Source organism: Pinus tabuliformis, chromosome 9 (assembly GCF_031772625.1).
Source record: "Pinus tabuliformis cultivar Carrire ecotype Pingquan chromosome 9, CPIR1, whole genome shotgun sequence".
Lineage (NCBI taxonomy): Eukaryota > Viridiplantae > Streptophyta > Pinopsida > Pinales > Pinaceae > Pinus > Pinus tabuliformis.
The window spans coordinates 1,165,282,104-1,165,296,026 of NC_142307.1; the positions used below are offsets into that span (position 1 = coordinate 1,165,282,104).

General features: G+C 38.6%; 1 pseudogene; it reads left to right on the plus strand.

Annotated features, from left to right (window-relative positions):
- The first annotated feature begins 207 nt into the window (after positions 1 to 207).
- LOC149152739 (SURP and G-patch domain-containing protein 1-like protein) overlaps positions 208 to 13,923 on the plus strand; it is a 30,174-nt pseudogene continuing 16,458 nt past the window's right edge.

Here is a 13,923-nt window from a genome sequence, read left to right on the forward strand (position 1 = left end):
CCAGCTGGATCTTTTAAAAGTACCAGTGACATGGTAAAAAGCCTTGAAACTCAAAGTGGAAGAATTTGGATAAAATTAGCATCTGATCAAAGTGCTCATCATTCTGATTCTAACAATGTGAACAACACTTGAATCTGAGCTCATATGAAGAAGTTAGCGCAAGTCAAAGTTCAGGTTTGACTTGGACAGTTGGCAGGAGAAGGTGACATGGTAGAATTCTTCGGCGAATGGGGAAGCGCCAAGTGGCAGGCTGCCATTGGTCCCGCATTTCATAATCGCAGATCGGAAGAGGTCAGCAGTAAAGAATCGGCCCCAGTAGGATCAGGGTTGTGATGTGATCGCACATCGCAAAGGGGAAGAGTTACAGAATCGGCCCCTGGCAGTCAGGGATGTGATTACGATATCGTACAGGCCACATTCACAAAGAATAAGACCCACTGGTTCTTGCTGATTTTTGTTTGCGATGTTTTTTAGATCCAATATATTATACACTATGTTTAATAGCTTGTTGGGTCCGCCATTATCATAGGTCGCTTGCTGCAAAGGTCAGGACTATCCATCGATTGAAAACACCAATTGTAATTTGCAATAAGGCTATTTGTGCCAATGGATTATTGATGTCGATGCTAAAACCTTCGGGTTAAGGGATTAACGTGTAGTTAAGAGGTTTATGCTATGTTTAAACATGTTGTTACCACGTACTATTCTAGGCCCAAGATCCTCTGGTGGAAACAAACAGTTGCTAAACTTGTCCTTTGTTGGAACTGCCCGGGATTGAGGAATCGACCAATCAAGGTTACATAATGGACGATATGCACATGGAAAAAGGAGGAGACTGACACGATAGTTCAGAACACATGGCATGCAACAGTAACCCGACCTGGTAGCAGGCCGAAACCTCGCCTTGAGCAACATGGAGGTTTTGAGAGGGTGGAAAAGCTTCAATTCTCCGAATTGCGTGTTCGGATAAGCGATTCTGCATAATTTTTCGCTAGGATTTCAGTGGTACTGTCTGTTTATGAAGCTGGGCTCTCCATTCTTCATCCATATTCTAGCTTGGACGTATAAGGATTGTAAATGAATGTTTCTTGTACTTTATCTCTTTTTATGCCACTTAATGAATGAAGGCCTCCCCACTATTGAGTAGGTCCCGGAGACGTAGTCCAAATTAGATAAACTCCGTAATCAAATATTTGTGTCATGGTTTTCATGCATATCTTGTTATTTCCACATGGTTTTATGTTCTTTTAAGTTCCAGGGTTAATAAGCTCTGTTTCATGTAATTTTGATGCATTTATAAGTAAAAGATCTTGAATCATCTTCTTTTATTGCATGAGATACCTTTGGGGAAAGCTTTCCCATTACAATATTTTTCCTTGGAGGTTCTTGATCTAGCTCTTCTTTATCAATCAAATCAATAGGGGCCTTTGGGACATAATTATTTGATGCTTGGGCCTCCAGATTCTCACCTTCTTTCTATGAATTTTCACCACCTTCTTCCACAAAGGCATTCAAGACTTCAAAGACATTTTTGGAAAGGGGTTTATGCTTAGATTCAACTGTACTTGTATGCTATTTTTTAATTCCTTTCTTCTTATGTTTTATTTTAACAGGAATGAATCCTTGCACATTTTCTCTTTGCTCTAGAGGAGTCAATGGATTTGGAGAGCTTCGAGAAGTTGAAGGTTTTGGACAAATTTTTGCAAAGTGTCCATATTTGCAACACATATTACATTTGAAATAAAACTGTTCGTATTCTAGAGCTCGAAGATGAGACCAACCATCCAGATTAAGTTGAATAGCCTTAAGGAGGCCTTTTGAAAAATCCATTTCTACACAAATTCAAGGGCACGAATAATTATTCCTTTGTGCCATGTCACTGTTAATATATCTGCCCAATTTATCTCCTACACCCTTACAGATGCCTTCACCCCAAAAAGTGAGAAAGGAAAAAGGCAAATTGATCCACACATGTGTAGATGAGATCTCCATCATAGGATTAAATTCCAAAGACCAATGAGTGAGAAACAAAACTCTCGTGCCCATGAAATAGGGACCTGATTTGTAGCTCTAGTCTCCAGCTTCCTGGTCTTCAAAGAGAAATACATAATACCCATTTCCACAATAGAAAATGTTCATGGGTCCATGTTTTTCCCATTTTTTATAAGCCCAATCTTTAATAACTTCATAACTTGGCCATATAATAATGAACTTTCCCAGTAAACCATTTTGCTTCAGGAATGCCACACTCTCTTTCTCTGAGGAGAGAAACCATAGATCCAAGGAAGGGTTTGATTATGATTTTTTCACAAATTTATTTGGGGCGCTCATTATGCTTGCATAAAGCACATGGAAAACAAAACAACCGAAAAATTCTCACGACGGCCACTTGCAGGCACGCTGCAGGACAAGCCAAATAGCGAGGCAAAAAAAAACTCAGATTTGTGCAAAAATTGTATTCGACAAATACAACACGGTGGATTCAAACCCCTGCGAACTTTTCTGCATTTGCAAGTAAACAGGCCATTGAGTGCCTCCCCTACAGGGTGAACATAACAATGGCGATGGTCTTACCATAGGCTTTAGGCACAAACACAATAGTGCAATTGGTTCTGCAACTCGAAACAAGGATTACCAATTGGACATTTTTCAGATCTCCACTCTGGTTCATTAAACGAGGTTTGACTAAATAATGAAACAGTCTACTAGGGAGACCATATCCATCTTAAATAATAATTAATATTATTAATAATTGTTACAAATCATATGCTAATAAAAATTCTAATATGAATTATATATATAAGAATGTTATATATATATATATATATATATATATATATATATATATATATATATCTATATATATATATATATATACGAATATGGTATCATACATAAAATTATTTGTAACAATAATATAAAAATGTTTTAGATTGCTAATATCTATATAAATGCATATCTACCTCCTTATGGTGGGATTCATTAGAATGTCATTATATGTCCTTGCAAATTTAAACACATATATATCAACATACCTCTAAATGATAACACAAGCATTAAAAGACATTACTCGTTTAATTAAACTAGTTCATATATCAATGGATGGTGGATAATTCAAATTATAAAATCAAGTCTACTAGAATTTTTTTTAAGAGTTGAGTCTTTCTATATGTGGTATATGTGGTTCTAATAATGTAGATGATTTCTATATGTATTATGGGGATTTCATTAGATGGACAATATATAAATACATCTATTTATATAGGGTTTAAAAAAAGAGTACACATGAAAAACAATATATTGCAAAGTATATGGGGATAAAAAGATTTATTTTATTATACATAGCAATATATGTTATTATTTTTTGGAATGACAGTTTTGGAGGCGCGAAGGGTTCACTATCTAAATTTTCATTGCTACCAAATTAGCTAATTATTTAAAATATAATACACATGAAAAACAATATATTTCATAGTATTTGGGGCTAAAAAGGTTTATTTTATTATACATAGAAATATATGTTATTGTTTTTGGGGAGGACAATTTTGGGGGCATGAAGGGTTCACTATAAATTTTCATCGCTACGAAATTAGCTAATTCTTAAAAAAAGAGTACATATGAAAAACTATATATTGCATAGTATTTGGGGCTAAAAAGGTTTATTTTATTATACATAGCAATAAATGTTATTATTTTTGGGAAGGACAGTTTTGGGGGGTGTGTTGGCATTATGATGCATGTGTTGTACTTGATGGCAACCCTCTCATAGAAGAATATCTCACTTAGGTATAACTGGATGAATCTTCAGAAGAGATATCAGATGTGACAGCTCAAAGGAATCAGATGATAGTTCTAAGTGTGACAAGTTAGCTTTGCCATCAAGTCCAAAGGGGGAGATTGTTGGCATTATGAGATAAGTGTTGTCCTTGATGGCAAACCACACTGATGACAAATCATAGTGCAGAAGGTCAGCAGCAAGGAATTGATGATCAGACTATAAGAAGAAAAGAAAGTTCATACACGCAGGTTCATTAAGCCCAAGTCGCGTATACACGCTGGTTCACTATATACCAAGTCGCGTGTACGCAGGTTCGCTATAAACCAAGTAGGGTATACACGCAGTTTCATGAACGGAAAAGAGCGTACATGTCGGAAAGCTTACTTTTGGTCCGTGGTAGTTAGTCCTTGGAATTTGTGCCTATGGTTTTGGACGATGGAGTCTCGACAGACGTGTTGATCCCTAGTATTGAGTTGATGGTATTGGGTTACTATGGTTTTGGACCGTGGTATTGTGAAGGGCCTAAAGCTATATAAGGAGAAAGATCATTAGGCCAGATTATGTAGCGAGTGTGTGTGAGTAATGAATATCTGATGAAGTGTGAGATCCAAATGCTGGTTATGGGTTGGTGATCTGAACCATGGTTTCACTCATGTGGAGGATGATGAACTATGGAACGGGATCTCAAGGCTTGGAATGATTATCTTCATATGGTTTGACTGCGGATAGACTAGATCTATTGACGCATGTTTATTGTTATGATCTGGGTATGTTTTTATGTCTGATATAACTGCGGAATTATAAGTTAGGATTTGCAGATCTGTACGCAGGTTGTCTTTGGCAAAAGAGCATATACACGCAGGTTGGGTTTGTCCAAGTAGCGTATACAATGTGAAGTATGATATTTGAAGATGAAGTTGGATCTGGTTACTGTTATGTTGTCTATGTTGTTGACAGGGTTTCAGTGATTCAATATTGGGTGATTCAGAGATTGATGATGCAGGTTGTTTTATGGATCCAGCATGAAAATGTATGAAACGTGGTCCCGGGAAGATCGTAGAGTTCAGTAGGCTGGAGCCTACGTACTGATAAACATATCAGCCAGTACAAGAGCCAGGGGGTTGTAGCTCCCTTCCAGGAGCAGCTGGAGAACGAGCAAAGGTTGGAGCATTCTGTAGGCAGGCACCTACGTACTAGTAAATGGATCGGCTAGTACAAGAGCTAAGAGGGTTGTAGCCCTCTACAGGTTGTAGCCTGCGTGCTGGTAAAGGACTGCACCTGTACATTGTAAAAGAAGTTTCTTATTAGAGGAAGATAGAAACAAATTGCAGCAGGTGGTTTTCACCCACATTGGGTTTCCACCTTATATCATGGTGTTCATGTGTGTGCCTTATGTGTGATGATCTGTTCTGTTATACTGCACCTATTTACTGTTAATATGGTTAATAATGTCCTGATGCATTTACTGAAGATAAACTAACTGAATCATAAGATTTCTGGTTATACGCTGGTTGCTTTAGACACAGTAGCGTGTACACGCTGGTTCACTTAACTGAAGTAGCGTATATGTTTCTGAGTATTGAAAAAGTTTTATTGATCTGATAATACTGATTCATCCCCCCTCTCAGTATTATTTCCAACAATTGGTATCAGATCAGGTCCTTTGATAGAATCTTGATCGCTTGAAGGAGATCCGTGGAACAATGGGAAAGAAGCTTAAGAAGAAAGCTCATAAGAAGAAGAAAACATCTCAGAAGGACTATGACAGTGGGAGAATCGATTGGGGATTAGGTATAAGAAGCTCTTCAGATTCAGAATCAGATTCAGAATCATTATCAGGTATGAATGTGTTATCCTTTGATGTTCCAGCTATATTTCCTTGTGAAAGAGATGGAAGTGATAGTGAAACTACTGAACTTGCTCTTATGGGTGAACAAGAAAGATATCAAATAGAGGCAGAATTTAAAAGGCTGACAGACAAAATTAGAGATCAACAAGATCTATTGAACAAAAGGGAATGTGACTTCAAAGAAGAAGCTACCAAACTAAAGGCCCAACTTGAAGAAGGAAACAAGGTAAGAAAACTACTCAAGGACAAGGAAGCCCAATGTCAAAAATTGCAGCATGAAGTGACATCATTAAGAAAAGAAGTCAACGAAAGAAGCACAACCATCAAGAAACTCAAAGATAGATCCAGCTACTATGAAAATCTTGAAGCTACAATCCTCTCACTAAAGGGAGATCTTGAAGAATCAAGGAAGCAGAATGAAGATCTACATCAAGCAATTGAAAAACAAGACAATGAAGTCATCAGCTTAAAATCCCAGCTGGAATGTGCCTTCCAAGTTCGTCAAATGCAGCAGGATCTGAATGAAGAACAAGAAAAGGAGATTCTCAAACTAAGGGAACAAATGGAAGAAGGAAGAAAAGCTGAAGAAGATTTGAAAAAGCAATCTCTTGAAAAGGAAGAACAGCTTCAGGTTGAGGTAAATATCTTGAAAGGTAAAATAGAAGAAAAGGATAAGCTTTTACGATTTCCAGATAGCTCTAAAGTCTTGGATGATATTCTTAATAGTCAAAGATCTCCTGCTATAAAGACTGGTCTTGGCTTCCATGAATCTATTGAAGGTGAATCTAGTTCACAAGGTGAGGCAAGGAACTCTAAAGAGAAATCTAAAGTGATCAATGAAGAAATGAAAGATCCATCTCATGATCAACCAAGGAAAGAGATTCTTCAAAGAAAATCTTTTACTTCTCCTGTGAATAATGTTGAATGTTATGTATGTCATAATCTTGGACATGTTGCAGCCAGATGTGGAAGAAGAAGAGTTCAAGACCATCATGCAGAAAGATCATCACATTCAAGGTACTTTAATGGATATTGCTTTGCTTGCAATAAGTTTGGTCACAAAGCTGTTGATTGCTACAGAAGGAATATGAAACATGTAAGATGTTATGCATGTAACAAATTTGGACATATAGCAAAGGAATGCAGGAACAAAGGACGAACATCACACCAAAAGGAGAAAACATCATCACACTTGAAGATATGGAAGAAGAAGGAAGTTCAGCCAGAAAGATGTGGCACAGCACAAAATACTCAGGTTCAGCACAACACAGACATAATAAACTCAGAGGGAGCTGAAGGTGTAAAACTTCAGTGTCCTGAAACTCATACGCAAGTTTCATAAATTGAAGTCGCGTATATACGCGAGTTATACACTGCAAAGTCGCATATATGTCAGTCTGTGGAAAAGCAGTGGGGACAGGCTCAGAAAAGGGGTCTGATATGATTCAATCCAGTATCTGCTGTATTGGTTAACAGTTACAGTCTGCTGAGAATGTCTAGAAATGACTTGATACTTGTAAGATGCTAGAAGTGTTTTAATCCTAACTTGATGATGATGATGTCTTCATGCTTACTACTGATGTATGCATGTTCAGATCTAACAGCAAACAGATGGCACAGGTTGAGGGGGAGAATATGCCTTTAATATTGCATTGTTGGCATTATGGATTAATAGTCCTTGGTGATGTTACTTATATAGCTAAATGATATATCTTGATATGATGTGGTTGTGAGTAGTCCATATGATTCTTGGGGTTTCATAGTTGATGTTCAGATCAGATTTATGGTTGACTCATTGATGATGCATATATGGTGCTTACGTGGTGATCTTCATAAGGATAAGGAGAAGTACAAAGCTTGAATACACATCTTCCTCACTTGATGATGAGTCACTCATATGCTGCTGTCGTCATATGCATAAAGATCATACAATTATGATGCAGGCACTCATGGGGATAAGGATTGTTGTTGTTGATGATATCAAGAAGTTTTGTCAAAAGAGTTTTAGCTCAAGATACATAGTGCTGATACATGGATGACTACTCAAAGTTGCTTTGTTGGAGACATGGAGATGAGTTCTTATCTATATGATGATAGGTTGATACTTACATATGTTGATTGATGCAGATGTTCCCAAGTAATGATACTTGGATCATGTAGATCTTGACGTTGATGTAATGGCTATGGTGGTTTCACACATAATGTGAATAATTTCAGAATGATGTTTAAAAAGAAGGAGTTGACATCTATGTCCAGACATACCTTGTTGCAGGACATTTACAGGTTGCTGATATGGAAATGGTTGTACGCGAGTTTCATAAGGCCTATCCGCGTATATACGCTTGTTTATGTGGATGCAGACGCGTATATGGAGTTTTGAAGGAAATCAACAGGGACAGATGTTGGTTGCAGAGAGTCTGATATGGGTCTGACAGAGACCATCTGGCACAGGTTCAGGAGGAGCAGATAATCTTCCAATGATGCATTGTTGGCATTATCTTAGAAGCTTTTGGTTCTAGTTCACATTTGTTGTTGGTTTCAGGTGGAACAAAGGCGAAAGGAGAACAAAAGGATCTCTTGGTTGCTGATATGTACAGTGATTGTCAGATGCTGCTGATAGTAGTTATTGGTCATAAGTCTTGATATTTCGTCTCTATGTCATATATCTCTTTTGTGGTATCTCTTTCATGGTGTCAAGGTCATGTAACGACCTATTTTGGTTTCCCCACTATGCCTGGGATGATTGAGGCAATGTGATTGATTGTCATATGTAAACTTTTGATGTATCCCCACTTGGTTGGGTGGATGAGTCAACTTTTGTATATCCTCACTTAGTTGAGAGATGGATGTATGTATGAGTCTTTGGTGATAGGAAGGTCTTTTATGATGTATAGAGTCATGTTCTTCTTGAAGAACATCTTTTGCAGATCTTGCCTACAGTCAGGAAGAGCATGAACAACACACTTCAGCAGTACAGAGACTCGGCATGTACTCAGGGGGAGCATTGACAGATTAATACACTTTGGCATATAGAAAGGGGGAGATCATTCAGAGATTTTAACAGATACTCAGGGGGAGTATGGACAGCAAAATGTTCAGCAAAGGAAGAGAACATCTTGGTCCACCCTTTGCCCTTGATGTCAAAGGGGGAGAGTGATTTGGTGTTGTTTGTTGTTGCCATCAAGTCCAAAGGGGGAGATTGTTGGCATTATGATGCATGTGTTGTACTTGATGGCAACCCTCTCATAGAAGAATATCTCACTTAGGTATAACTGGATGAATCTTCAGAAGAGATATCAGATGTGACAGCTCAAAGGAATCAGATGATAGTTCTAAGTGTGACAAGTTAGCTTTGCCATCAAGTCCAAAGGGGGAGATTGTTGGCATTATGAGATAAGTGTTGTCCTTGATGGCAAACCACACTGATGACAAATCATAGTGCAGAAGGTCAGCAACAAGGAATTGATGATCAGACTATAAGAAGAAAAGAAAGTTCATACACGCAGGTTCATTAAGCCCAAGTCGCGTATACACGCTGGTTCACTATATACCAAGTCGCGTGTACGCAGGTTCGATATAAACCAAGTAGGGTATACACGCAGTTTCATGAACGGAAAAGAGCGTACATGTCGGAAAGCTTACTTTTGGTCCGTGGTAGTTAGTCCTTGGAATTTGTGCCTATGGTTTTGGACCATGGAGTCTCGACAGACGTGTTGATCCCTAGTATTGAGTTGATGGTATTGGGTTACTATGGTTTTGGACCGTGGTATTGTGAAGGGCCTAAAGCTATATAAGGAGAAAGATCATTAGGCCAGATTATGTAGCGAGTGTGTGTGAGTAATGAATATCTGATGAAGTGTGAGATCCAAATGCTGGTTATGGGTTGGTGATCTGAACCATGGTTTCACTCATGTGGAGGATGATGAACTATGGAACGGGATCTCAAGGCTTGGAATGATTATCTTCATATGGTTTGACTATGGATAGACTAGATCTATTGACGCATGTTTATTGTTATGATCTGGGTATGTTTTGATGTCTGATATAGCTGCGGAATTATAAGTTAGGATTTGCAGATCTGTACGCAGGTTGTCTTTGGCAAAAGAGCGTATACACGCAGGTTGGGTTTGTCCAAGTAGCGTATACAATGTGAAGTATGATATTTGAAGATGAAGTTGGATCTGGTTACTGTTATGTTGTCTATGTTGTTGACAGGGTTTCAGTGATTCAGTATTGGGTGATTCAGAGATTGATGATGCAGGTTGTTTTATGGATCCAGTATGAAAATGTATGAAACGTGGTCCCGGGAAGATCGTAGAGTTCAGTAGGCTGGAGCCTACATATTGGTAAACATATCAGCCAGTACAAGAGCCAGGGGGTTGTAGCTCCCTTCCAGGAGCAGCTGGAGAACGAGCAAAGGTTGGAGTATTCTGTAGGCAGGCACCTACGTACTAGTAAATGGATCGGCTAGTACAAGAGCTAAGAGGGTTGTAGCCCTCTGCAGGTTGTAGCCTGCGTGCTGGTAAAGGATTGCACCAGTACATTGTAAAAGAAGTTTCTTATTAAAGGAAGATAGAAACAAATTGCAGTAGGTGGTTTTCACCCACATTGGGTTTCCACCTTATATCATGGTGTTCATGTGTGTGCCTTATGTGTGATGATCTGTTCTGTTATACTGCACCTATTTACTGTTAATATGGTTAATAATGTCCTGATGCATTTACTGAAGATAAACTAACTGAATCATAAGATTTCTGGTTATACGCTGGTTGCTTTAGACACAGTAGCGTGTACACGCTGGTTCACTTAACTGAAGTAGCGTATATGTTTTTGAGTATTGAAAAAGTTTTATTGATCTGATAATACTGATTTATTGTTGTTTTCCATAAATTACTTTACATGAGGATACAAATGAGGTATATAATGGAACATCATAGTTGTGACATAGAACAAAGGAATGTATATATATACATACATATATATATATATATATATATATATATATATATATATATATTTTGCATTAAAATAATATTTTTACCACAACTTTAACTCTTCACCGTGATCTCTGGCTATAAGCTATTTTGGTATGGTAATGTTATCACCCCAAGAAACTCACCTAGGTTGTATATCAGTGATGCTTGGGAACATTACAAACTCAACAAAAAGTTGGAAAAATAGGTGGATGAACGAAGAAATGCTACATATTCAAGCCAGATAACCACTATTACCATGATTGACCCCAGACATGGGTGAACACCCCCAAACTACAAGGCTTTTAACCACCAATTACTCACAGCTTGAGGATAAGGTGATAATGGAGAATATTGACCACACCAACAGATGCACAGGACCTTGTGATGGCCGGCTACAACCAGTTAAAAGGTCTGTAAATCTGTTTTCTAATACACAGACAGGATGACAGCTCTCTGGCATTAAAACAACAGAAACTTGCAAGCAAATTCAATGATACATGCTAAATCCTAACACAGAGGTGGGATGACATCCCCTTTAATGCTAAATATTAACAACACATGAAATAATGCAGAACAAGCACAACCTGGAACAAAGAAGAAGCATTGGAGAGTGAGCAATCAACAACAAAAGAAGCTTGTATTAGCTGGAAATGTAGACCAGAAGCTGTAGGTTACAAAGTAGTTACAGTCTCCAGAAGTTGAAGCTTGCAACAGAATAACACTCATCAACCTGATTACATCTTTTTTCTGAGTATATATAGAGGTTGAATACAAAATTTCCCTGCATAACTCATGCGTGAGGTGTCTTAATGGACCACCAATCACATTTACAAACTATTATGGGCCTCTGATACATTCTGACCGTTTTAATTAACAAATTTGACATTCTCTAATATTTTGGTGTCCTTTCTGAGCATAAGGGATATAATATGTACAATGCTCCATAACTGATTTATATCTTGATATGCTTGAAGCCATTCTTCTTGTCCTTGACCGTGCTGTTCTTGAATGTAGGTAGCTGAGGGTTTAAATGCGCAGGTCGCTGGATCGTTCTCTTCCTTCTTCGTGCACACCAAACAGGCTCAAATTATGAAAAATGCCTGAAAATGGACGATAACTTGTGAATGAATATTGGTCGTTGAATAGCTCAGATGAACGGCGGAGATGAAGGTGGGAGAAATCGGGAGGCAGATGATGGAATAAATGAGGACTGTCAGATCATGTAATCAGACGGTGGAGATAATTTGACAGAGGATATCGGAAGATAGGCGGGTGAAGAAATGAGGGCCGTCGGATCTGGACACGGTAGATCCGACGGTGACCAAGAGAAAAAGGAGCACGCACTTTAACTACTGGGAGTCATACAGGAAGGCGGAAAACAGTTTTATTGCATCGCTTATGGTGCTACGGTGGTAATCGTACCGCGGGCAGCAATGCAATGGAATGGAGACACATGTCTGAAAAGACAGCAGGGAAACCGCTTTTCCCGCTGCCTAACAGATGAGCGGTTAACGGGAGCGGGGATTGCGTATGGCATTGGATCAAGAAGCGGGCGTGATCGGACGGTCCAGGATTAACGTGCACGTTCGAATGATGTGACAGCTATGGGCCCGCCGAATTATATAATTTTCATTATATGCGCGGCTATAATGTGTTAAGTCTATAGTGTCGAGGAAATAACAAATAAAGGTTTAAGTAGGGTTAAAAAGTTTTCAGGCTTTTAATACAAGGAAATGGGGTAAACAAAGGGTTGGTGGGGTTTAATAGGTTTTACACAAAAGAAGCCTGGGAGCCCGAAAAAGGTTTATGAGGAGTTTTGGAGGCAAAACAAAGAAAAAACAAGGTGGCAGAAGCTATAAGGATATGAAACAAATGAAAGGGGAAAAGATAAAAAGAACTGCTGCTAGCCCCTCCTTGCAGAAAACACCACGGCCAAGCTGTCCTTGACCCTAAAAAATGCTCAAACATGTAGCAGTGCTAACATTTGGCTCCTTCTGGGGATGAGATCGTCCCTGTGAGGTCTCAAGAACCTGGAGATCAATGCCTTCCAGCTGAAAACCAATTAACCAAAATTCCTAGTGTTCCATTGGGCATGGAGTCCTGCACAAAACTGATACAAACAAAACATTTACAACTCTTAAGGCCAAAGTCCTTAAACAACATAAGCTTTCAAAAACCGCCCATTAACTGGGCCATCAAAAACTGTCTCTCCTCCCATACTTTTCAGTATGAAGGTGTTGTTCCTTTGAACCTGTGAAGTGATGAAAGGCCCTGTCCAGAAAGCATAAAATTTCCCATGATTGCCTTTCTTCTCCTTTAGTGCATCCCATTTCAGAACCAAGTCACCAACCTGAAAATTGTTTGCTTTTGCCTTTCTGTCAAAGGCTTCCTTGATCTTTTGTTGATGTGCTGCAGCATTTTCAACCAGCTGTTCTCTAATCTGATGTATTTCTGCTAGATCGGTGATTCTCTTTGCCATTTCCTCTTCCTCATCCTGCTCTGTTTGAAGGAATTTTGCCACAGGGAGAGATAGCTGAATTGGAAATACAACATCAGTGCCATATACCAACTTGAAAGGAGAATTCCCTGTGGATTTTTTGATGGTCACTCTGTCAACCCACAGTGCATACTTGAGCTTTGAATCCCAATTCTTTTTATTGTCCTCTAATAGTTTTTTAATTATCCTGATCAGGATTTTATTAGAGGATTTTGCTAGACCATTTCCCTGAGGATAATAGGAGGTGGAATGAACAAGTTTAATGCCCATTGAATCACACATTTCCACCAACTCTTTGGCCCTGAAGGCTGTTGCATTATCAGTTATTAGTTTATGTGGACAACCAAATCTGCTGAAAATATTTTCTGTTAAAAACTTCATGACCACGTTATGACCAGCCTTCCTTGTAGGTATTGCTTCAATCCACTTTGTGAAATAATCAGTGGCTACTAATATCCACCTGTGCTGGCCACTGGAATGTGGATTGATTTCTCCAATGAAATCCAAACCCCACTGCTGAAAAGGTCCTTTTGCAATTATTGGTTTTAGGGGTAGGGATTTCAACTACTGTTTTCCTTCAAATCTTTGGCACCTGTCATAAGATTTAACAAAAGCAAATACATCAGAAAATAAAGTGGGCCAATACTACCCAGCTCTGAGAATCTTATGGGCTGTAGTTTTCCAATAATGGCGCCCTCCACACATGCTGTTATGAAACTGTTGCATAACTTCTTTTGATTGTTCTTTGTCCAGACACCTTAACAGTATTCCAGCTGGATCCCTCTAGTAGAGCAGATTTTCAATGATACAATATTTTGTTGTT